A 24,670-nucleotide genomic window follows, 5' to 3' on the forward strand; every position below is an offset into this window, starting at 1 on the left:
GGAGATCTGTGCAAAAGGGTGAGAACACCCATTAAAATCACATAATTGACCAATTTGCCAAGTTATTTGTCTTTAAAATGAGACATTTAACATGTCCTGCTATATACTGATGAATTTTAGGAGCTGAGAATAAAATCCACATCCAGATAATGCAGCTGGTAGCTAATGATTACAATATGTGACACTTCAAATATACCAAGTCAATGACATTTAGTTGATTTGTCTTTCCTATTTTTGCTAAACAGGTCAGCAAAAGAAGAAAAGCGATTCATCTACTAACAAGTTTAATGCAACCTTGAAATAAATTACATTCAAAAGCTAGAAGCCTGACTCAGTTTAATAGTTAAATCATTTACTCCTAGGCAAAAAAAAAAAAAAAAAAAATCCTGCCCTGAAGTCATTATCAGCATGATCCTCTATTTGAAGTCTTGCAAAATGTTCAAGGAACAGCCCTTGTCATTTGGCCAAAAGGAAACAACGCACTCAGCAGCTCTATACAGGCCAAAGAAAATGGAGGCTCCCAGTATGAGAATATTAAATTATTATGACTTTTGCAACAGGGGGCACAATTGTTAGTGGCCCCCTTCCTCTGATGGCCAAGCTACGTTCTTCCCTGCCGTGAGCATTCATTGTCATACCTAATATTTGCATGCTTTGATAATAATAAGATTGTCAAGATAATAGCAGGGAAGTTTCAGTAGAAACTCAATTTTCAAAAGCCAGCTGTGCACAGCCGCAGTCGCTTTTTCTAAGAAGATGTCTTCAAAAAGCAAAATTAAGCCTTGCTCATGAGAAAAAATAAATTATTCCTCTCCCCAAAAGAAGAGGAGAAAAGGAAAGAAAGGTTATTGGACAAGAGAAGGATGAAAACCATTTCCTGGAGAAGGTATTTTTACATGAGTTTAAACTTCTTTTTGTCCCTAAAGCATTTTGGTTATTGCAAGCAAATACTACTGCAAAGAGAAGAACAGGTCTTAAATCAGAGAATAATCACCTTTGTGAGCTTTATTGATTGCACTGATCTAGCTGAAAGAGTTTGGGGACTTTCTCTCTCATCCACCTTTTTGCATGACATAACCATTCAACAGCTCAAATGAGGTGGGACATAATGTGATTTTTGGAAAGAATGGTAGTATTGTTAAAGTCCACAAAATCTGTATTTCTTAGGGTTTTGGCAAACTTGCTCCTTTGTCCATGCAAAATAATGGCTTAAAAAAAAAAAAGAAAGAAAGAAAAAAGCCCACTCCCTCTCCCCTTTTGCCCTTTATCCTCATTTAAGACTATGTCATCCTGAGTTATCAAGGCTGAAAGACATTTGAACGTTCCTAAAAAAGCCCTGCAAAGGCAGACATCATGGGCCAAGCCCTCGGTGGACAATAAGCCATATCTCTCCCCTGTACATTGGGAGGGCTACGCAGCACCTACAGCAGCTGAAGAACTGTGCTGTGGCTAGCATTAGATAGTCTTCCATAGGTACCTTCAATGTTTCTTGCTCACTTTGCCCTTGTTTTATACTTTAAGCAGTTTTCTTTTTAAAGTCATCAGAAAGAAAGCACTTTCCCAATGCCATACACTCCGTTTAGAGTCAGTTGAGACACAGATGTTAGAAATTTGCTTCTGGGACTGGTAACTAGCCTTCTGTGAATGAATTACACTGAGATGCACTGGTACGTAATAACTTTAGCCCTGAAGTTATTTTGGTTTTACCTGTGAGAGAGGGGGAGAATCAGAAAACAGCCTTCCGCTAGGACACTGAGCAATCAAAATATCCAAGCCAAGCCCTCTGTTGTTGACTGATTGTGCCACCATTTCTGCAGATCAAACAGCTCTGTATAGTTCTTTAGTATAATTTTTCATAGAGCGCACAGTCCACCACGCAGGTGAATAAATCCCACTACATTTTAGGCACTCAAATAAAGACGGAGTGTTCAGTAGAAGATCTGTACTCTGACCCTTTGCAGGAAAAAGACCAAATTCAACTCTCGGGCATGCCAGTAGAGATCCATCTACTGAGCCCCTTTGGATTTTTGACCGTTTAACAGAAAGCGGACTTTACACCACAAATGTCCATAGTCTGTCCCATTCTTTGCACATGTGCTTCAGCCGTCAAGCTGTTGATGGGGTGACTTATCAGGCAGGCTTTGGACATGTTTCCGGCCTTTGTAGGCTGCCAGATAGTCAGAAGCAGCTCAAATACGTGCACATAAACCTAGCTATTTTTCACATGACAACAAGGATGTGTCTTTTCACTGGTTTGCACTCTGTAGAGTTATTTATAGAGCAAGAGTGAAATGAGCATAAATTACCAACAGGTCAGATGCCTTTCCTGACTCACACTTGCAATGCATTGCTGTCTGGGCAGGAATAATCACAGAAGATGCAGCACAGAACGAGAACAGAAGTGTACAGGGCTGCCTACGCAGAGCTGGAGCCTCAGGCAAGTCCCACTGAAAAGACATTTCTTTGAAGGTAACAGTTTCCCACAGTGGCCAGCCAGTTGATGAGGGAGTGGATCACTGTCTCTGTGAAAGCAACCAACGACAATGAGCAGAGACATTAGCTAACTTGATACTCATAAGATAAATGAATACCGAAATAAGAATAGAAAAGGCAAGTCGCACCTTCACTTCTGCCAGTATTGCCTTCTTCAGAGAGGTCTGAAGAGCAGATGACAGCACTAATTATTCATCATTTCCTCCCACTGCCTGATGTGGACATAATGGCACCCTAGCATCATCTCCCCTGCTAAAAAAACAATGGAATGACAAAGAAAACGTTTTTCAAATGCTTTCAGATAAACCCCATAATTCTACAAGGGTATAGTCAGACATATCTTCATGCAAACCTTTGCTCTACAATGCAGTGTCACTATTCCAGAAAGCACTAATCCCAGGCAATTGGTTAGCTGAACACTTACCTGACTGCCTTTGTCACTTCTGTGCCTCTACCAGCACAAGAATTTTGGTGTGCAATATGTATGGTTGTTTCTTTGTTTCATCTTGTGCTAGATTACCCATTTGCAGTAAAAGAATTCAGAAGCACATCCAAAGAATACGTATTTGCAGTAGCAACCACCCCACTGCAGCAATACCATCTTTCACTAAAGCAAGTTGAGATGCCGTTCCAAAGTGTTTGAATTATGGAGGTTCCAGAAAGGGTATGTACTGCATATGTTTGTAAATCCCCCCCCCCCAAACACGTATACATGCTGTGAAAGAAAATAAATGCTCCAAATAAATGCTCTGGAGTAGTAAGAGGTACTTGAAATGGACAATTAAGATTCCAGTGGAGCACACAGATTAAATGAAGATCTTTGTGGCCTGAAACTATTGCTGTTTCTGTTTTATACCTTCTCCAGTTGTCTGGTTACAATGGAGTCCCATCAGTGTAAAAGACAGTAGAAAAGCAGGTCCCTTTAATTCACCACATTTAAGTCCATATTTTAAAACAATGAATCTCTTCAAAATTGGATTTATATATTACATAAACAAGGCTCATAGACTTGCTGTTTTCTGTGCAGGTTAGAAAGCACTCAACACATCCATGGTATCAGCTCTTGAAAGAAAGAATTGGAAGCATCTTCAATGGCAGCTAGGATCCCTGGCTTCCCTTAAGAGGCAAAGACAAAAGCTGCATAAACAACCAGTATTGGAGGCTGGATTCTCAGCTGTAGTCAAGAGAGTAAAAACAGCTTGAACTCCCTGACAAATTTATTTCTCTCCCTCTCTTGCTGGGCCTGGGCTCCCATACTTTAGCTTTGGATTCCTGATGTGTCACTCATTTGTCCTTTAGGAGCTAAAAAGTCGACATCATCATGCCTTTCAGAAGGAAATTTGTTAGTAGAGCATGAAGAAGAAATCAAAGGAGTATAAAGCAAGGAACAAAATCCAATTTGTAGTAAAAAATATGAGGAGTCCTTTTTATTATTTTTATATACATATATAAATATATAAAAATATGTATTTGTATATATCATATACAAAATGAGAGTTTTGCTGTGACTCTGTCCTCTTGGACGAGCAAGAGAGCATGCGTTTTGCTGGGAGCTGCTCAGTCTGAAAGGCCTATGCCACAACTCTTTCTCTCGACACAAGTTTATCCTAAAGCTAGCTGATCTGTTCCTCTGAGAGGGGCAGTATGGGACAGAGAAGGAGAAGGGGGGGGGAAGCTTTTCTTTACACTTGTGCTGTTCTGAATGTGGACCATCTGTGCCCCCAGCTGGAGTGCTGGAGATGGTCTGGCACTTGAACCACACCATATTTACAGATCTAAACACAAATGGCTACTGCCTGATTGTTTCATGATTCATTAGTCAGACAAGCTCTTCTCTCCCGCCAGCACAGCTGTTACAGAGTAAACCTTTGTCACTTAATAGGCCTGATTATTACTTTCCATCAAAGGTATTGATCTGTGTCATCTCTACTTAAGGGAAAAGGGGAGAAGCGAAAAGGGGACCAAAATGTGTCAGGAAAACAAGAAAGGGGGGAAAAAAAATTTAAAAAACAATGACATTTGTATGGTGACTAGAGGCACTGGTCAATACGTTTAATCTCTCCTAGATGTACTGTATTCATGTATTCATTTACCACAGCGACTAGGTTACTCATGGAGATGAAACGTCTCACATGATGTGGCATTCCTTGCACTGCACCAGACTGCTGCAGTCACACAATATGGCCATGCATATAATTGGTCGGCAAAATACACAATGTGAATTAACAAATAGTATTTAAAAAAAATAGAAATCAATTAAGTCACTTAGGCAGCAGAAGGTAAAAATACAGGTTCATCTCTGAATGGCATAAGATTAGATAAAGAGATCGATAGTGAGATTTTAGAGAATCATCCCAGGGTTATATTCTTGTCCACTGAAGTCACTGGTGCTACCCCAGTTTACACCAGCTGAGAGACTGGCCCTTTTTGTTTAGCAAATGAGCTCCGGATAGGATGCGGTCTGTTACATAATTGCGATTCAGAGTATATTTACCACAGCTTGAGAGCTTCTAGTTGCTCCAGTAGCCGCCTGACAAGCTGCCATGGAAGCAATTGCAGCGTTATTGCAAACTCGCTGACTCCATTCACAGGACAAGATTTGCAATGTCCAGATTGAGACTTTCATTGCCTCTCTGACTCCCACACTGTTATTAGCACTATTATTCCCCCCACCCATTAGGCTTTACTTGAGGCAGGAGCTGGTACACACCGTTCTGGTGATGAGGTATTCCGTTTAGAGCCATGGATGCGGCTCTGGTGGCAGTAGGGAGTGAGCTTTCGAGGAAAGATGGTTTCACTCTTTCTATTATTCTCACATTTAAGGCATCATCTCTTCAAGTCCTGGAGGCAAATGCCAAAGCCCTTGTCCAGTCCCCTCTCAGACTAAACAGCAGCTAAAGTGAGCGAGAGTTGCGGGAGAGAAAGGTGGTCACAGCAGAGACTGCCTGGCTTGGGTGCATAGCAGCACAACGGTGTCACTACTCAGACTGTTGGAATCACAGACGAATAAAAGCCCTAAATGTGCGTTCAGAAGCTGAACGAGAGCAATACAACTAGTGTGCAGTTTGTTACTGTTGTGTTCAGTTCTCTGCTCTGATTTGGAAACAGTTCCAGAAGCAAGCCAAATTAGTGCTAATCCCTTATCCCAGAGCATGTTCTTTCTGGGGGAAATCACTCCCCGTGTTCAGAGTCTCAATACCTTCATGACAAGGCAAGAAATCACCTTTTTAGCCCTTTCTGCAACAGAAAAGCCCAGAATCCCAACTCATGCCCACACGTGGTGGCATGCCCCCATTTACATCTGTATGCCGATCTGTAATGTACCTCTTTGATTCCAAGTAGAGAGGAAGGTCTAACACCAAGGAAGCGACTGTAGGATGGGACGTATTTTCCATATAAGGACAGAACAGATAAGAAATGCATAGGCCGCTGGTCCATAAAGGGGACTCCCCTATCTTTTGGTTTTCCTCATGCAGCCTGTTTGTCATCAAGTCTTGCAAGGACCACCTCCTTAGTCCTGCCTTCTAGCAAAACCTTTCTGCCCCCCACCAACGCCTCTCAGAGCAATCTATAAATACAAGGAGCTTTTCCTCAAACCAGGATTTGCATTTTCAAAGCAAAGAGGTCAATAAAATATTGCACAGGGCATATCTTCATTTAAGGCAAAGCACTGCTGAAAGAAAGAACGTGAAAGAACTGGAACCTAAATCAGGGGGGGCAAGACCTCTTCTAAGTACCGCATCTTCACCTGAGGTAAGCCTGCCTCCAGGGCCATACCTGCCATGTCCAGCTGAGGTTCGTAGAGCGCAATGACAGATACTGTTTGAGTGTCTTAGTGGAATAGGAAGCAATCAATGCTGTCATGAGACGCATACAGGCACGTTAGCAGCTATGACATGGAATATTCTATTGCAATCCAGCTTCCATTCAAAGCTCCTAAACAGAGTAAAATATATATGCTTTTCTGACTGTCCCTGAGGAAACTTGGCCCCTCTGCCATAGTATTTTCCCTCAGCCCACAAAGATCTCATTGCTGCCCATTCCCTCCCACATCCCGATACGTATGCACTTTTACTGGATGGAAAATAAAATAAAAACACTGCAGCACATGACACCCAAGCAAGAGTTGTGGCACGCACAATCCATGGGAAAGTGTTGCTTGGCAATATTGTGTGTGCTCAGCTTCCCGCCAAGGGACCGGACTTGTCTCCGTGCCAGCAAATCAGCCATTCAGCTAACAGGCAAAGCAGCAGAAGCAGCGGCCACAGAAGACGGAGAAGCAGAAGGGAGCCGTCAAACCCAAGAGACATGCTTGCTCTCTTCTCCTTGTGCGCTACAACAAATAGCGAGGGGGGGTGTGAGGAACTGGAAAGATGCTGAAAATTTTAGTTTAACCCATTTGTCTTTGTAAGGCATCAAAGAAAAAACTGCTTAGTCAGGGGTACCAGAGGGACAAAAATGACATACTGGGATGATATCTTCAAGCTTAGGTTATAAGCAAAAACCTTCCCATTTGTGAGTTGGCTCAAAAGGGAAAAGGGTGACATTTTATCACTGAAGCATTTAGAAGTAGACTGAAGAAAACAGGAACAGACTGTTAGGAACAAGCCACGACAGCAGATCCTTGCCATTGTCAATGCCTAATCTTCTTCCCTAGGAGATGATGTTTGATTCTGGTAGCTGGTAACAGGACTACAGCAAGAACCCAGCAAGCAGGAGGCAAGACTAACAAAAGAAGAAAAAACTCCAGTAGCTACAAATGAAACCTTAGCTTTCCAAAACTGTCCTTTCCGCGTACTTGCTGAGAGTAAGGTCTTATTATTGATTAACAGAAACAGGTTATTCTTTGATAATTACTGGAAATGCTGCTAATCAGCTTCTTTATTCATTTGAAGAAGGTGCTGCTGAGATACACCAGACATTATTATTGTTATTCTGACTGGTGCAGATCAGGAGTAATCGCACATAAGCCCAGCATCACACCTGCTATAAGTTTAGCCCACTAAGACACTTGACAGATATCATTAATGGTTGCAGTAGTAGCAATTCTTCAGCTTCACAGCAGAATTTAGATAGACAACTTTTTCCTGTAGTATGTAACAGAACATGCCACAATACCTAAAGTTTTATATCTTCCTTCTTGAGACAACTGACATTAGTGGTCCAGGAAGATTTTCCACTTATTTCCAACACGCAACTCCTCTCCTCCCCTCTTCTGTTGTTTAAAATAAACCCCTCTGCCAGTCTTGACAGGCACACTAGGCCTAATGCACCAATGACTAGAACTACCTACACGGAGAAAGTGTGGCTCTGAATTTTCTGAGAGAAAAATGCTCAAGTGCATTAATTTTATCTCACTCATGCCTCCATTGCTTTGCTCAGAACAAAGCTGAATTAATTCACACTATATAAAACAGAGGTTTAACAGGTCAGATCCAACAGTGTCAACTGACAGAGCCCCACTGAATCCAAAGGATCTAGTTTGCCCAAGTATTTCCTAGTTTCCTTTCTTGAAACAGTACAGCACTTGCAGTATCGCTGAACTTGGAATTTTCCAGTTGTGACACAGAAGTACTCTGTCACCTTGACTTTCTTTAGTCTCACTTAGTGCCTCAGTTGCTGTAAATCACAGCAATACAACCAGGGTTAGCAGGGTTCTCCTGCCCATTACTTCAGAATGTGTCTGCATCCACCCTACACGTGTCACTATGGTGATAACTTCTACCCTCCCATCTTCTCACAGTTAGGGATGATATTTCTCTAGGGGCTCTGGACAGCAAAACCCAGAATCCACACGATGCTTTGCCCAATTTAATTTGGGAGGGGGAAGGAGGGAAGGCATGTAAAAAAACTCAACAGGTTAATGGGAAAGAAGAGTAGGCCTCACCTTATCTGACCCGCTCAGCAGTCTAAGCATCAGTGTAACACCTACGAGCCATCGTCTGCAGCTCTGAAGTGACTTAGGACACATCCCAGCAGAGTTCTCTGGAGCGCTGCTCTAATAACTAGAAGGTGGTGGTAATAGGCAGGGGCAGAGCCAGGCTGTCTTTCATACAGGCAGGAAAGGCGGTTGCCTGGGCAGCAAAAATATTTCATGACTCTGGGCTGCACAAGTGGCCGCAGCCTGAAGAAAGGGGGCAACCACTCTGAACTTGCGTCAGGCCCCAAACACCCTCAAGGCAGATCTGAAGGGACTGGCTGCAGCAAAACTCCTCACAGCGAGAGATACAAGGGGAAAGCAGAAACAGAGTTCTCATTTCACCTTTGCATGTTGGCTGAAACAAAAGGAGGGCAAGGCTGCAGCAACATACACCATAGTTCTTCCCCAGGTCTTCCATATATATATAGCAGCTGGTATAAATTGCAGCAGACCTGCGTCAGGTTCCTTCTGTGAGACTCGTCCAGCACTGCACTTTGCAACTGAACTGTGTCGTCAGCCTAAGACATCTTCCCTAGGAGAGGAGGGGGAAAAGGAAAAAAGAAAAAAAGGGAAAGCTTCAGGTCAAACGATTGATTACAGTTTTGAATTACAGGGGGCTATTGATTTTTCATTAAACACCATGTACTGCTGTAAAGTGGAAAAAAAGTAATTCATTGATCAGAGCTGTGGGCCATGTTCACTTATTGGCTTCCTGCCACATCCCATTATTCCCAGTTCTAAATGTATATTGAAGTCAGTTCATTCTAATCATTGCCTCCTGTCACCAGAAATGTCTCTCAGTAACTATTAGTTTAATCACCCCTTTCTTACAATGGTAATGAGTGATAATATCCAGCATTATGGCAGATTCATGAATATTATTCATTGTATTACAGCATTGCATTTCACAATGCTACAGTTAAGGGTCTGTCAGCATTTCCATTACAAAGCCCCCAGGCCCGGGACTTTATAAATCACTCCTAAAAATTTGCTGCTGGCAGAAATAAAGAACGGAGAGTGTCTCAGTTCTGGAGAGAATATTGCTGGAACCGCTCTGTGCAAAATCTTTCTGGCCACAGCTTAGCTGCATTAAATGAGTGCTGGAAATGGGAGAAAAAAGGGGGAGAAAGAGGAGGAATTTTGCCAGCTCAAGCTGCTTTTTCCAATTGATTAAAATGCCATCATTTCGAAAACAGGATGATCTTGCTGTTGCGTTGGACTGTGATTCAGGAGATACGCATTTTCGTCCTAGATCTGACACATGCAGATAGCATTACCATACTATCTTGCTGACAGCAACACTTTAAGAATGTCTTATTTGAAACCTTTTGACTTCTGCAGTATGCTCTTCTGTATACTGGCTGTTGAGTTCTATGTTTGATAACCCACGTTTCAAGAAAGTTGCTTTCTGTAGGGCCAAATGATGAAGCCCTCAGATTTTAAGTAGCACCTGCTTAGGCAAAGACTTATCCTGGGGTCCACGGCAGGTACAGTTTTAGTAGAAAGTTTGTATTGAACCCAGAATCCAGCCTGGAGGTTTAGAGGGAAACCGGACAACTTTGGGGCTCACATGTACAATGAAACCTTTCAGACTCCAGTGATCACAAGTCATAACGATGTCGCTGCAACTATATGCTCTAAAACTGAAAGTAGACTCTGACCTATCATTTTCAAAACGATGAGCTGATTAAGATTTGCCAGTGTGAACAGCTGCTCTTACAGTATCCTCAAGCAAATGAAGGGAATGCAGATAATGTAGGATCCAAAACTGTGCCATGAGGGTACCAGATAGAAAAGAAACAAACAGAAATCCATTCCCAGCTGCTTACATCAGCAAGCACATTTTGTAGTTTATCATTTTATAAAGCCTGAGCTGAAATATATAATGGTGAACATGAAGACTACTTTTATAAGAATGCCTAGGAGATGATCTTTCTTAAGTGTCACCTCCTGCACTAATACATTTTGCGACTTGAAAGGAGTCAAACAAAGAGAAAAAGAAGAGTAACATCAAATGGCCACGCAATCTTATGCTACTTGAGGTCATTTCACAATTGTTGACTTTATCCTGGTTTTCCGGATGTCAGAAGTATCACGAAGTCACAATCTCTCTGACACTCAAGAGCATCTCAGCACCCATTTTCACGGGTTGTGTGTGTCTTTCCCTGATTCTTTTGTTCCTACAACTCTGATTCTTTGATTCTATGGCGTAGTTTAACTTGGTATTGGCTTTTTGAAATGACTTCTCAGGAAAGCAAGAGTAAATGTATTCTGTAGGGAGACCAAAACAGGTACAGAACAAATAACACATACATATGCACGTGCACAGGGTAATAAATATAAGACAGATTTATTTACTCCTATATGAAAGCATTTAGTAAAAAACAGACCCATTATAGGAGAAAACGTGGAAACAAAACAGATGAGTACTAAACTTAAAACTTGACCCTCATATTAATTAGTTAGAATTACCATGAGTTAGACACTCTTCTAGCATTCACTCACTGATGGCTTTGTCTATAACGGCTTATCTGCCACAGTGGGGGCAGGCTCCAAGCCAGCGAGTCCAGGCTAATGCACATACAGCACTGCAAGAACATACACACAACTTATCTCAACTCCCTGCACAGGGGTCTGCTGTAACATGTAGGCCAGGTTTTGCCTCAACTGCTAAAACTTTTATCTCTAGCAGTTTGCGTCCATCATTTAGTCCAACAGAGGTGCAAGCGTTACCCTTTCCATCACCATTTGCCTAGGAAGAACGAAACAGTCATGCCAAGTGGCATTCACCGTCACGTTGGCCCAAGAGGGGGCTCTCAAGGACAGACTCAAAAGAGGCAGTGAGGTCAGAGTGAGAAGGAGCAGGGACTCCCACCGCACACACTCCAGGAGGATGAACATTTCACACTCCATGAATGAATAAGTTTGCACAAAACACCTGAGGGAGTTCTTCTCTTTTTCAACAGGGGTTTTTGGGCCCTCCGACCCTGCTGGAAAGCAAGTTTCAGCTACGGGCAGAAAAACAGAGCACTTCATTTACTTACCAACATTTTCTTGCATGAAGTGTTTTTTGCAATGTGTTCCAATACATTGCCTCTCCCTGAAGCCAAGCCCTCCTGCTGAAGCTCTTCACAGTTTGTTGCGAAGGAGAAGATGCAGCCTGCTATTTCCTGCTTTCGAGTCTAGAGCCTGTACTTGAGAGGTCAGGTGCGGCTCAGAGTGACCATCTGCACTGAAAAGAAACAGCAAATTCCAGCCACAAACTGGCTTTTGTACCCTGGTGCCTTGTGGCTGCAAAGATATAAAGAAGGCTCCTACGCCCAATGCAGTAGAGGAGATGGTGGATTCAGGCCACAGTAAATAAATTCTGGTGAGGAAATGGGCTAGTGGGTGGTTTAGAGTGGAGATAAGTTAGCTGAAGGCTTCAGGGCTGGCAGTAATCAGGCTAAGGGCACCAAGTGAAGCCCAGACAGAGCTTTCCATGCTTAGAGGATGCTGCCAGGATAAATAATGTTTTTCCATACCAGACACATGCACAGAAAAGCAGTTTATCCGTGTCAGGTAGTTATATGACCTCTATTACCAAGTGAGCGCTTTCCAATCTTTGCTATGTTTATCCTCACAAAACCCCAGTGAGAGAGGAAAACACAGTTCTCACAGATAGGAAATCCACTGGAGGACTGGGAGCAGGTTTGCCTGGGTACATTTGGAGTACGGCGGGGAAAACTGTGGCAGTGAAGCCAAAGAGAATAACAACTAGGTTGTCAAAGATACTTCAGCCTCTGTATTCCACAGAAAATCACTTGGAAGTTAAAGCGTACATACTTCTGAGGATTTTGACCTAAGTGACTAATGCAAGTTCACACAAGAAGTCTGCAGCAGAGCAAGAGACTTACTTCCTGTGTCCTCAGGGAAACTTTTCTTTCATTCCTGTTAGAGAAGTACACTCCAGTATAGACAGAAGTGCCTCCTTGCTTGGGCAGAGTTTTCTCCTTTATCCTTCAGGAGCAGAGCTCTTCTCCTGGCATCTTTCATTTGCCTGGCATTCACTTAACCTTACAAAAAGTTAAAGAGAGATCAAAGCTGTTATTTTGGCTGCCTGTGCATTCCTTGTCTCCCAGAAAACGCCATGCCTACATCAGTCAGGTCATTTAAAATGGATTGGTTGATGCTATTAAATCTACACCCTAGGAATGAAGCCTTACTGGCAAGACATTTTTTTTTTCTCTGATGTCTGTGTCTTGTGCCAAATAAACAGTGCTGGTTTCACATCATTTGCAAAGGACAGAAATCCTCTGCAGAGTTGCAACAAACGATCCTTCTCCCATGCCAATATGTAGCGCACACATCTTGGGGTAATAAAGCCTTCATTTCATGCTTCAGCACACCTGGTATAAGGCTCAGATTCAGCAACGCATTTTAGCTTACACCCAACTTCATTACAAATGCCCCTATGCTTTTGCTCACATTTTTAACTTTTATCCTATTTTCCCATAGGAAAAAGAAATCAAAAAACATTCAGACTTTGCACCTTCCACTTCTCCTTTAACTTTTGGGCACACTAGTCCACTGTAACCAAGTCTGACTGAAGTTCTTTAAGACAGTTATGCTCCTGCAAGTGTTGAAAATAGGTGGTGGGCTTCAGAGGAAAAATACTGGGAACACTTCAAATAAGAGAAAAGGTTGCAGAGCGGGCACACTCGCTTGTTAAACATGAGAGAATACACTCAGGAAGGCTGTCTTTCAAATGCCCCAGGATGGGAAAAAAAGCCATCAGAAACTGTACTTTCTTAGACACCCACACCATGTAACCACTAGACACAAATCCATGGGAAGCCAAAGACTATTTCTTTGCACTTAAACAAACAAACAGTCCAAAGCCTATTCCTTGTTTTTAAAGAAAATCTCCCCATACAAAGGCTATTGTTATTGGGCCACTTTCCAGCACTACAATTTCTCAGGCCACATTCTGCAGGCATGTTTGACTTTGTACCTTTTACTTCAGCAGCGATTTATGCCAAATCTTCAGAGCTGACCCCTTCTCTCACTCTCTCATCCTAGCTATTTTTTGCAGCATGTCTTGTGACCAATCCATGCGATTGCTCTATCAAGCGACGTCCAAGAGGACGCAGAGCGCCGTGAAATATGTGTGTGCTTGTTAAAAGCATAGCTTAAATAGTTACAGCGCCATAAATATAAAATCAACAGCTGCTGTACCTTACAGTTCAAGGTAAGAAAGAATAGCTGATGTAAATTGTACCGGTGTGCTATCAACATAAAACAACAGGGCACGATATATTACTGCAAGCCCCAAGCACTTCACATCTGTCTTGACACCATCGTAAGTTTGACACCCATCAGTTCAAAAGATAAAATACAGTTTGCAAGGGGAATTGTTTTGGCCCTGCATCAAAGAGCTCATATCTACAACGGGGCAGGAAAACGGTACTCTCCGTTCAGGCAGCGTTAAGGAATTCCGGCAATGAAGCGCAAAGCAAATATGCTGATCTATTCTACAGGAAAATACCTGTCAAGATAAGTCTCAGTCCAGCAGGGTGTTTATGGCAGCATATAACCTCAAGCACCCATTTGAAGAGGGCTGCTTGCAATCTTAAAAGTTATGCACATACTTATGCTGTTTCCATTATACCAGGGCATGCTAAAACAGGATCCACCAGACGCTACCTCACCACAGCATTTCCAACAGATTAAATGATATTCCTTGCCTGAGCTAACTTAGGAACCATTCTTCATTTCACCATATTTCACCATACCTATTACCTCCTCCACTGAATTAAAAACATCACCTCCCCACTCACTAATCAGAACGTGCCCCACAGTTTTGTTAATTACCAGTCTGTTTTCCCAACACCAGTAATAGGATAACGAAGCGTTTCTGAAATGTCACGTCCTCTCCTTGACACCCTGATGGGAAAGCTGCTTGCTCTGAATAAGAGAAGGCTTGATTAGATTATACATCATTTTAAAGCCGACAAATATCCGCACCCATCAGAGAGGGTGCAGTAGTGGAGGCCCACGTAAAAACCTGACACTGAAAATGAGTAACATATGCCATAGTCAATACCTGTCCTACTAGCTACTCCTTCTATATGTCCTGATTTTGTTACAGGGCATTGGCTTGAGACAAACACTGGGTTTTCAGCTATTTCTCATTTTTAACCCCCCAAGCTTTCCACTGTCCTGCTGTGACAAAATCTTTCTGCTCATGTTTCATTCACAGTCCCAGTGTGATTCTGTTGAAGTCATTGTCGGTGTTTGGGTTGTTCCTGGAAAATCAGGGCAGAAGATGGCTGCACACTCAGCTCCCCTTCCAACATATATCTGGACAGGGCACAAGCCTGTGTCTGGGAGCTGGGAAAGACTCTGGGTCCCTGGGTTTGGACGAACCCATCAAGACAGCATGCCTTCTTCAAGAAATTGCTTCACAACTTCGCTGGATGTGAAACTAAATTGATGCAAATGATTGAGGCTACATGTTAGCAGGGCACATGATTACAGGCCCAACTTCCAGCGTTCAAGCCATCACACTAAACCCTGGCACACATCAAAGCAGCTGGCTGAATCAGGACCTGAGCTCAAGAGAGCTGGAGAACAAGTTGCAATTATGGTCTTGACCATATTCATTCTGCAATGTTACCATCCATTCTGGACACCACTGGGGGATTTTTGGTTTTCATGGATAGTTCCAGTTGTCGTACTCAAACTGAAACCTTCAGACACAGACTTAGCCCTAAGGAATGAACAGAGCAGAAGCAGAGCGTGGCCAGGCACAGCAAGCATTTGTGGCTGTTAGTGAACACTGAATACTGCCAACCGTTACAAAACACTGTAAAATCACAAGCAAGGGTTTAGCCAGTTTAGGAAATCCTGCAGGGAATACTACCCATAGAAACTAATACATATTCAAGCAACAGCAAGCTGCCTGGGAAGCTGTGCATTTTGCCTTTGACGTTACATAAAATGTAACACTTAAATTGCCTTTGGTCCAGCATAAGCGTATTATTTAACATATATATACACCCCCTTAGCAGTATTCCGAGCATCTCCATTTAACCTTCCTGCGCAGTACTTGCATTGTCCTAGATCTCCTGACTCATTCACTCTTGGCTCTTGGTGTAGACTTGGTTTGTCCCTCTTTTCACACTCCTTTTCTCCTCTCGTAAGAGGACTGTATTTCTCTCCGTTGTGTGATCTTGCTGCATATGTTTTGTAAAATACTGATTCCCAGAAAGGGGGAGAGGGTGAGGGCCACACGTGACATATTAGCATTACTATGCCAAGAACAAAACATCCTCAAATGAGGGTGGTCGACAGTACAAGTGGTTGTCAGAACCAGTGCAAAACTCAAGAGGCTGAGCACTTTCAATTACAATTCAAATCTGCCATTTAGTTCATCATGTTTATCTAGGCATTAAAAGCAATTTTCCAAGCACATGTCTGTCACATTTAGACACAATGGGCTAGCCTCTAATTAGGAAGTATATGACCTCACGGGCTTTAATTGGGAGAAGCCTGCATCCAATCCGTTTACCAGATGATAGAAGGCAACTGGCATTAGAAGGGAAGTTTGGTGTCAGCTGGTAGAACGCACACAATACCTGCCGTAATGGTCACCGATTCATCATCGCCCACTCCAGCATCAGGACTTTGTCAATGGTTTGTTCATCAATTTGCTTGTGTACCAACACAAGCAGGATCAGGAGACAGATACTGCATCATTGCAAATGACATTTATCACAGACCGAGAAAAAAAAAACAAAACACACAAAACCTGCAAATTCTGCTTTGGCAAGGGAGCAGAGCAGGCACAGGTCCAAAGTCAGGGTTAGCCTAAGTGGCTATAACTCTGCTAACTTTTACACCTGCTTATGTTAGGTCAGAATTTAGCCCATACTACCCACCAGGGCACACTGCATGTAACACACAAGAAAAAAAATACTTTCGACTGAAATAGCCCAGCAGAAGGCAATTACAAAGAAAATTCCATTGTTGTATGAAAACACAGCAAAGAACTCAAAATTCAGCTATATGAATCCTGTTGCATAGGAAGGACAATTTTGGCCCAGTTAAGAGCCAACAGACTCATCTCTCTACCTCCACTGCATCTCCATTGATTTCCACAATGTTGTACACATGCTCCTGACTGCTGGATTTGCCACATAACTATGAACCATCCCGGACACCAACACTCAGACAAATACAGTTGTTGCCAATATTTAAAAATACATCCTCCTCCTCCAAAGGGATCTATGCTCAGGCCCAAGGAGTCCTGCTAACTGATTTTTTCAAAGCCAGGAGGAGAGAGGGGAAAAGCTACTGCGTATAAAGCCCTTCCACCACTTGGAGATGTTTGCCTGTTAAATGCCATGGCAGATGGGACTGTGTCTCCAGTGTGTCCTAAGTGAGATACACAAACAGTCCTGCAGTAGACAGGCATGTTACTTGCAAAGTTCCCTCTGCTAGCAAGGAGGGCTGACCATTTGAAAGCTTGAAAGAAAAACGTATACTAGAACAAAAGCTACATCCTGAAGGTAATCCTCTCCTATCCTACTGTTCCCTTTGATTTTTTTTTATTATTATTCCTGCTTTTCTAACTGTGGTAGCAGCAGGACCTGCAGCCCTGCTACATAAAGACCAGGACAAGTTCAAGACACATGACCAAAGAACATAGAACACGAGTATTAGACAGAACAGAGGCTCACATTCACTGCATTAACAACGATCTCAGCAGGCTAAAGTCACACCCTCTACAAAATATATTCTGGGGCTGGCTTGTCACCTCCATTTATTGATGGGAGGATACAAGGATTTCCCCACTTCTAAGAACAGGTACCAGGTCAGTCAACTTACCTATGTCCTTTGGCTATACTGCTTCACCTGGAGGAAGCAATCAGGTCCACTCCCTCCGTTGTGAGCAGCCCCCCTCTTCAGCCCACAATATTGCACTATTAGGAAAGAAGCAGAAAAGGTGAAAATTCAGAATGTTTATCCTTTGGGAATTTCCAATATTTAAACATATATAGAGATAGATTTTACCTTGGTTTGGGATAAAAAGCTAAGATCTCAGAACTTCTTGTGGAAAGAAATACTATGAACGCATTGATTCCAATTTTACCAAAATACAGTATGTTATAATCCATGGAATAAACTAAGAAACCAAACACACTCCAGTCATTCTCCACAGAAGTTTCCATGAGCCTGATAGAGACCTGAGAAACACTTCAGTTTAGTTAAACTGGCATTTCATTTTAGCCATGTGCCCACATCTGAACCAGCTTCACTGAAACGATTCCAGGACTTGCATATGCTTGTGAAATGAGCACACTCCTTCAATTGTTAAGACTGTAATTTTACACCAGCACTATCGAGACTGTGCATATATGTAAACATCCTTAAAAACCCACTGCGCGTATGCTGGTACATGCGAGCTGGAACATTGCACCTCTGAGTGATCCAGGAGAAACAAAAGAAGAAAGAATAGGACATGGAGCCAGGTAAGACAAAACTCACTTCTACACTCCTCTGCGTGAAATGTGTTACATGAATATCTGACATTCATACATTGGGTTTTTCAGCTTCAAATGATGAACATTTAAACTCATGACAAACCGTGAGATATAAACAACACGATAAAAATGCAGAAGTGTTCTCAGTCAAGCTGGTGAGCATCCTCCAAGGGGCTGGGACATATATAAGCTGTACACTCGCCCAAACGTTTTCCTTGTAAAACCAGCCAAAGGTCAAATATGTCCTCTTTCCTTTTACACAGCTTTCCAGTATGCCTCACTGATTCCAACTCTAAATCAGAGAGCAGAAAGAGAATGTGAGCCCCGTCCCATGGGCTGTGCTGCCACCTCCACCGTCACCCTGCAGGTGGGGAACCAGTCTGTCACCCTCTGCAAAACACAAGGAAATCTTCATCTTTGGGTGCCAAGAGAAGCCCAACATGCAACTCTGAGAGCCGAGGAGAGAGGGGAACTTGGGGAGGGGTACGTGCAAAAGCAGAAGACTATATCGGCTCCTGCTGAACACCAGCGTTACCCAGGACTGCTGAATATGCAGCTGGTCCCAGGGGGACTCCACAGCCCCACAAATTGGCCAACCTTGCTGTAGCTTCTGGGAGCTGAAGACGTAATCCAACAGCCATTCAAAACCAGGATGGTTGGAAACAGGAGATGTATCTGTGCAAAAGCTTTTCCTTTCATGTCTGTTTTCTTTGGCCTCAGACACTCTATCTCGGCCAGAACTTCTTTTTGAGTAAATTGGCATAGCTCCACTGACCATACCTGCACAGTGTTTAATTCAGAGGAACACTTCTGAGATGCTGGTCAGACATGATTAGGCCGGGTGAAATATTAAATGCCTAATAAAATTATTCTGGAACGTCAGTCTCTTGTTCGTCACACTTTGGATAACCCTTCAGCCAACAGCAAGACCCAGCATTTAACAGTGATTCTGTAGGTCAAAACCTTTACAAAGGTAATTGTTCTTCTGCTCAATTCTGCATAAAAAATGCCAACATGTATATGAACACGTATATGAAGCACTGCTTCTTAAAAAATAACCCCCATAACTGATATGCACCTGCTGCTGATTACTCAGTGACCCGCTAGAACCTGCTTGTGGTGAACTCAAACACAAGGATGGAGCAGGTTCACAAGATTAACGTGCTTTGTCATTACATGAAATACAATGTGCAAACTGGTGAGTTGACAGAAAGGAATGTGTCTTTAACTGAGTCATTCTGTAAAAGAAACAACTGCATCCCCAGCAGACTTCCACCCTTTTCGTCTCTGTCAAACCCGCTAACTGCTTGGTCTTCTGTGGCTGACATATTTTACAGGGGGCAACAGAGAACATGAGCAAAACAAGACAAATATTCAGGCACAAGGAAATGCACCAACAAGGCAGAAATGAAGGACAAAACAACCTGGCTTTGGACCAGAACTTTCTGGCTGATTTCTGTTCTGTTCCAGTTCTTACCCTGAGAAATTGGCCTCCCAAGAACCAGCCAAAGCATGCACTGGTTGTAGCAAAAACCCCTTGCTTCCCTCCCTTGGCAGTTCCCTCCTTCATGTCTGTCTTGCAATTATCTGCTTCTCCTCACAGTTTCAATTGATTTTCATCTGCTCTTGGCCTGCTTTGGTTCTCTTTTGGCGTCCCAGCTCACTGTGCTCATCCCACCCTCCTGTCCCAGCCCTCCATGGGATCCTTCCCAAAAACCATACCAAGAGGCGGCAAGCTGGCTGCTACAGTGTGCCTGATTTGTATTCAGAGCACACCTGGGGAACAGGCTCCAGCCTCCAGCCACAGCTTTAGGGATGTATTGCTGGGCCAGTGAAGGAGACAAGCTTCCTGCTCACCATTTCCAGGAAACATAAAATATGATTCCCAACGTGTGCTCCCAATGAAAAGGAGCTTGGGGGGTGGGGGAGGGAATTAATGGCCAGCTAGCATATTATGGATTAGACTGATGGGATAAATAAGTAACTAAGAGAAAGCATGCAGAGCAAAGGTACAGCAGGGGGCTTATTACGTTATTTGTGTAAGAGAAGGGGAGTGGGCAATGGGCCTTGAGGGCCTCCACAACAATTAAGCCCCTCTTACTGTTTTTGGACAGGCAGGTCCGGCCACGGCTGTGACTTGTGTGGAAGCCTGCGGACACGGCAACCTCCCCTCTGGAAGCTGCTTGCTGCTGCTGCTGCTCTGATTCCAAGGCATTACATGTGAAAGCTGTCAGCACGAGAGCCAGTTATTTGAAAGCAAAGGGTGATGCTGGTAGAGGGGGGTGGGGATGACGGCGGATGGGCTGTGCAGTGCGCAAATGTGTGCCCGCAGGCTGGGGGGGGCCCAGAGCGTAGGGAGGGGGGCATGAGTTGCAGGAGACACACTGCCTGGCATTGCACATGGCTAAAGAGTGGAAGAGTACATCATTTCTTTAAACTCATCTTGCATTCAGCCAGCTGCATATAAATTTCCCTCTATCTCATCAAGCTCTCACTGTTTGGCCTCCTCTGACTGATATTGGCTCATCATACTTAATCTAGGGTGAAATTTCCTCGTCTGAGCTAAATTACTCGCAGCCATCAAGGGAAACGATATTTATTTTTCGTGGGGCTAATGACCTGTCCCCCGGACCCACCCACTGATGGTTATTTACTAGGGCCCAGATGCTTGGGCTCAAAATGAGTGCTAATGTCAGCGGGGGCCATTTCTCATTCAGGTCTCTGATTGAATTGGAGCGATCCCATTGACATTGACTCTGTGACTTTTAAGGCCATTACCCTCAGCAAGAGATGAACCTCTCATCATTGCTCCAACACTGACAGCTGATTAGCGACAAATTACAAGCAGGAAGAACCTAAGACTTTGTTTGGGCGGGGGGGGGGGGGGGAGGAGGAGGGATTAGGAGGAGGTAAGGGGAAAGCGCAGAGTCAGGGAAGGTGGAGGGGGTAGCAAAGGAGAAGGAAAGAGTGGGAGGGGAGAGCAACACTGAGAAACTGATGCAGCCTGTTGGCTTTGGTACTGCTCTACAGGCTTTCACTGAACGCAGAAAAAGGTCCAGAGCCAAAGACTGGAGGGAGCCAGTAAAGATGCTTAATGGCTTCAGGGGGTTTGAATCAGAGATTTGGGAGGAAGAACCTCCACTTTGAGTCAGCAATTGAGGAAGGGACAGAAGGGCTACACTGCAGCTGGGCTAGGGTGCCGTCCAAGGGGGTCTCAGGCAGCTCTGTGGCTGTGCGATGACTCTCTCGGGTCTCTGTGTGGGTTCCACAAAGAGAGCAAAATCTCCATGAAAGCAAAAAGTTGCCACAATGGATTGAGAGCTCCAGGGGTCAAGTACTGCTTTGCCACCAACTCTCCCTGCATGCCCTTCATCAGTCCCCTCACCCCTCTGCCACCATCTCCCTACTGGACCAGGCGATCAGGAGTGATGCACCGATCCAAGCAGCATGACCCTACTGCTATCAGCCCCTGATGTCTCACACACAAAATACTTCCTAAACTGAGAAGAAAGTCGCCTGACAACCCTGCTACATGTTTCAGTGGTGGCCCTTGCATTTTCAGTGTTCTTAGTTAACGGGCAACAAACTACACAGGAATGTAACCAAACATATTGTCAACATGACACACTTGACCAAGCACATTAGAAGCCCAGGCTCTCCTTTTACCACTAGCACCACTAGTATCCTTAGTTACCTAAGGATAAAGTTTTGAAAGACTCTGGGCTGCACTCACAGTTCCGTTTCTAACCAGAGAAATGCAGCCACCTCTGCAGTGAAACACCAGAGCCAACCAGTAACATGCACCAGATTTGCGTATCACCTCCTGCAAGAGAATGAAGAGTGGACATGATTTTAAAACTGCCAACTGCCAGAGAAAATTCCATACATTAAAAATGCTACCCGCTGTGGATACGGTTCTTCTTACCGGGATGATTTGTGAGCAGGACTATGCTCTCCCAAGCAGAAGGGAGTATTTTTAGTGACACAATTATTACAAGTGGAGCCATCCTGAAAGGCATTACAAGGAGGCTTGTTGCTCTGTAGTCCTGCAGAAGCAGGCTTGGAGACTCTTTACAGCTCACAAAGCACCAGGCTCATTTAAAAGAAAAAGTGGCATGAAATACAAATGGGGAAATTGCTTGCAAGGCTGAACTGTGCAGAGTGCCATGGTCACAACTGCCCTCTCTGAATTAAGAACTGGCTTTGGACACTTGGGCAAACAAATGCAGTATGCCAAAGTACAGTCACAGCATGTCATGTAAAGAGCTGCTCTGTGATGTCTGTTGCTCTAGAGCCGAAAATCCCAGTGGTGTTTCAACAGCAGTAATGCATATCTGAATCTGGACCCCAGTCTGAAAAAAAGTAGCTCAGAAGGAACCTGAGCCTGTGGGCAAAGCTCCCCTTGATGCTCCTTCACAGCTGCACTTGGCAAATTTCAGCCTATCATTTTGAGGAAAAACAGCAAAATCAATTCTATTCCTCTGCCCGCTCCAGTCCTTCCACCCTCATTTCCACACTTTTTTTTTTTTTTTTTTTTGAACTGAGCTCAGGAGTTCACTAGGAAAGATGCATACTCAGACACCCTAAACACCTCTCAGGGACTTGGCAACAAATAATGTACTGGACAAGCTGTACAATTCACTGTGCTTTAGGACACGCTTAGAAAAACTGCAGTCTCATTTATGCTGATGTAAGTCAGTTAATCCACTGAAGTAGATTTAGCTGCCCGACTGTAGAGCCGACGGGGCTGCGATCAGATTTGGCTCTTGTCGACAAACTGATACATACGTGGACACGGCAACTGACTAACAACCTCAGACAGTGCTCTCTACATGCTAACGTCCTGGCCCACCTTCCGTCTTGTCAGAGACACTCAATGACTTCCACAGAAGTGAATACAGATTGTCTTTTTTACACAAGCACAAGCCATTATAAGCATATCAGCACGAAAGCTGTATTAAACTATGAACGCCCATCCTCTTGCCAGCACGGGTCTGATCCTTACAGGAAGTTTCCTGGAGTATTGTCCAGGTTTTAGAAGGTCCAGGAGCAACACCTCTTCCTAACGACTGACGCGACTCCATGGCCTCATTGTTCTCAGTGAGATTCTCCTCGTATTGGGAAATCATATTCCAAGGGGTAAATCCCCTTCTCCTATTCAATCTCTCTCTTCCCCTTCTGATTTTCATGCCATTGCTACTAGCTACACCCACAAGCATGCAGGGAACTGTCATGCTCCTTCAGCCTTCGTCAAAACTGTTTTGAGAGAAAGCATTGCCAAAACCACCATTTCTCAGCACTGCAGAGCCACGGAAGGCTCTTCCCCTTCCCTGAGGCAGGGCCACACGTACCTGGAACAATCCTGATAGAAATCAAAACCTTCTGTGGAAAACAGACTGGGCTTGATGAGCTTTTTTTAAAGCGAGGTCAAACAAGGTTAACTGACATCTAATAAGGTCAGAACGTTCAGACATTTTGGTGTAGACGAACACTTATATCTTCCAATTCAAATCAATCTTTTCTCAAGAACAGAACAGAAATAGACTATCTTTCCCCTAAGTATTGAACTCCCGTTAAATGCAGGGTTGTGGGGGTTTTGTTCTCTTTTAGAATGGAAAAGAAATCTAAGTAATTGATACAGATCTAGTTGTCACTTGGCCAAACACAACACAATCCATCCAATTACTGTAGCATCACCACAACACTTGGTACTCAAACTATGCTTCAGAGCATACAAATATGTCAAAAGATCTTGCAGGACCCCTTAAAAGAAGAAAGAAAAAAAAAAAGGAAAAGAAACGATTTCTTGTAACATGGTCTGCAAAAACAAAACGAAGCTTGCTAGCTTTAGGAGATTTCAGCTAAGTTGACAGGTAAAACTGGCTCTGATTTCCGGCTGCTGAGCAGCAGCAGGAAAGAAGACTCGATCGAGCGTCTGACTGCCTGCACAAGCTGCACAGTCGCTGGGGTGGGCTTGTACGACTCTGCATCCAAACAGACTAATGTTCCCCTTACCCGCCTGATTGGTCAATTTGGATGACATATTTTGGGCATCTCTGCTTACTCAGTGACTGCAACTTGTACACCGTCCACAAATCCCCATCTGCATCTACAGATGGTCCACTTTTTTTTTCCCTTCCTTTCTTCATTGTGTGTAACAGCTCTTTGGGGTTACAGAGAAGAGAGAGAGAGACGTAGTTTTACTGTATCCTGCTACAGAAGCCAGGTGGACATTAAATTCAATTGAAGGGAAACCCAAATTCTGAATTTGCGATACTGTTTATTCTATGCTGGCAAAAAAGTATTTCTCCAGTTCAGGCTCCCACATGAAGCATAACATAAAAGCATCATTTAAACACTGACGTATGTTTATTGTGGGACAACGGGGGGAAAAAATCCTATTGAGTTTTTAACCACACGACCTTCATTTTTACTTCAGTGTTTAATATACTTGCTACCACACTTTGTAAACCGTTCTCATTTTCTCTGCATTGTGAGGACCGATAAGGTTTAGCCAAATCTGAGTACACCTCCCAAGGCCTGAATAATCTGGTGGAACAGGACGGGGAAACCAAGTTCCAGTTTTACCTGTGCTGCAAAATACCTACCTGTCTTTTCACATTCCCCCATGCCTAATTCTCTATTTTCTTACTCTAGGATGCCTACACATAGTGAGACACATACAATGCAAAAGGCCTGCTTCACCACTAATGTGGTTTTATTTTGCTCC

The 24,670-nt window shown here is 43.6% G+C and overlaps 1 long non-coding RNA gene across 1 annotated transcript; it reads right to left on the reverse strand.

The window, feature by feature from the left end:
* Positions 1 to 2,355: 2,355 nt before the first annotated feature.
* On the reverse strand, positions 2,356 to 17,345 carry LOC106484907 (uncharacterized). The gene is made up of 3 exons (XR_001292633.1): positions 17,285 to 17,345; positions 2,622 to 2,745; positions 2,356 to 2,522 (listed from the first exon to the last, which is right to left on the reverse strand). It is a non-coding gene; the product is annotated as an uncharacterized lncRNA (long non-coding RNA).
* Between the last annotated feature and the right edge of the window lie 7,325 nt (positions 17,346 to 24,670).

The sequence above is a fragment of the Apteryx mantelli genome, chromosome 5 (assembly GCF_036417845.1).
Source record: "Apteryx mantelli isolate bAptMan1 chromosome 5, bAptMan1.hap1, whole genome shotgun sequence".
NCBI classification, from domain to species: Eukaryota; Metazoa; Chordata; class Aves; order Apterygiformes; family Apterygidae; genus Apteryx; species Apteryx mantelli.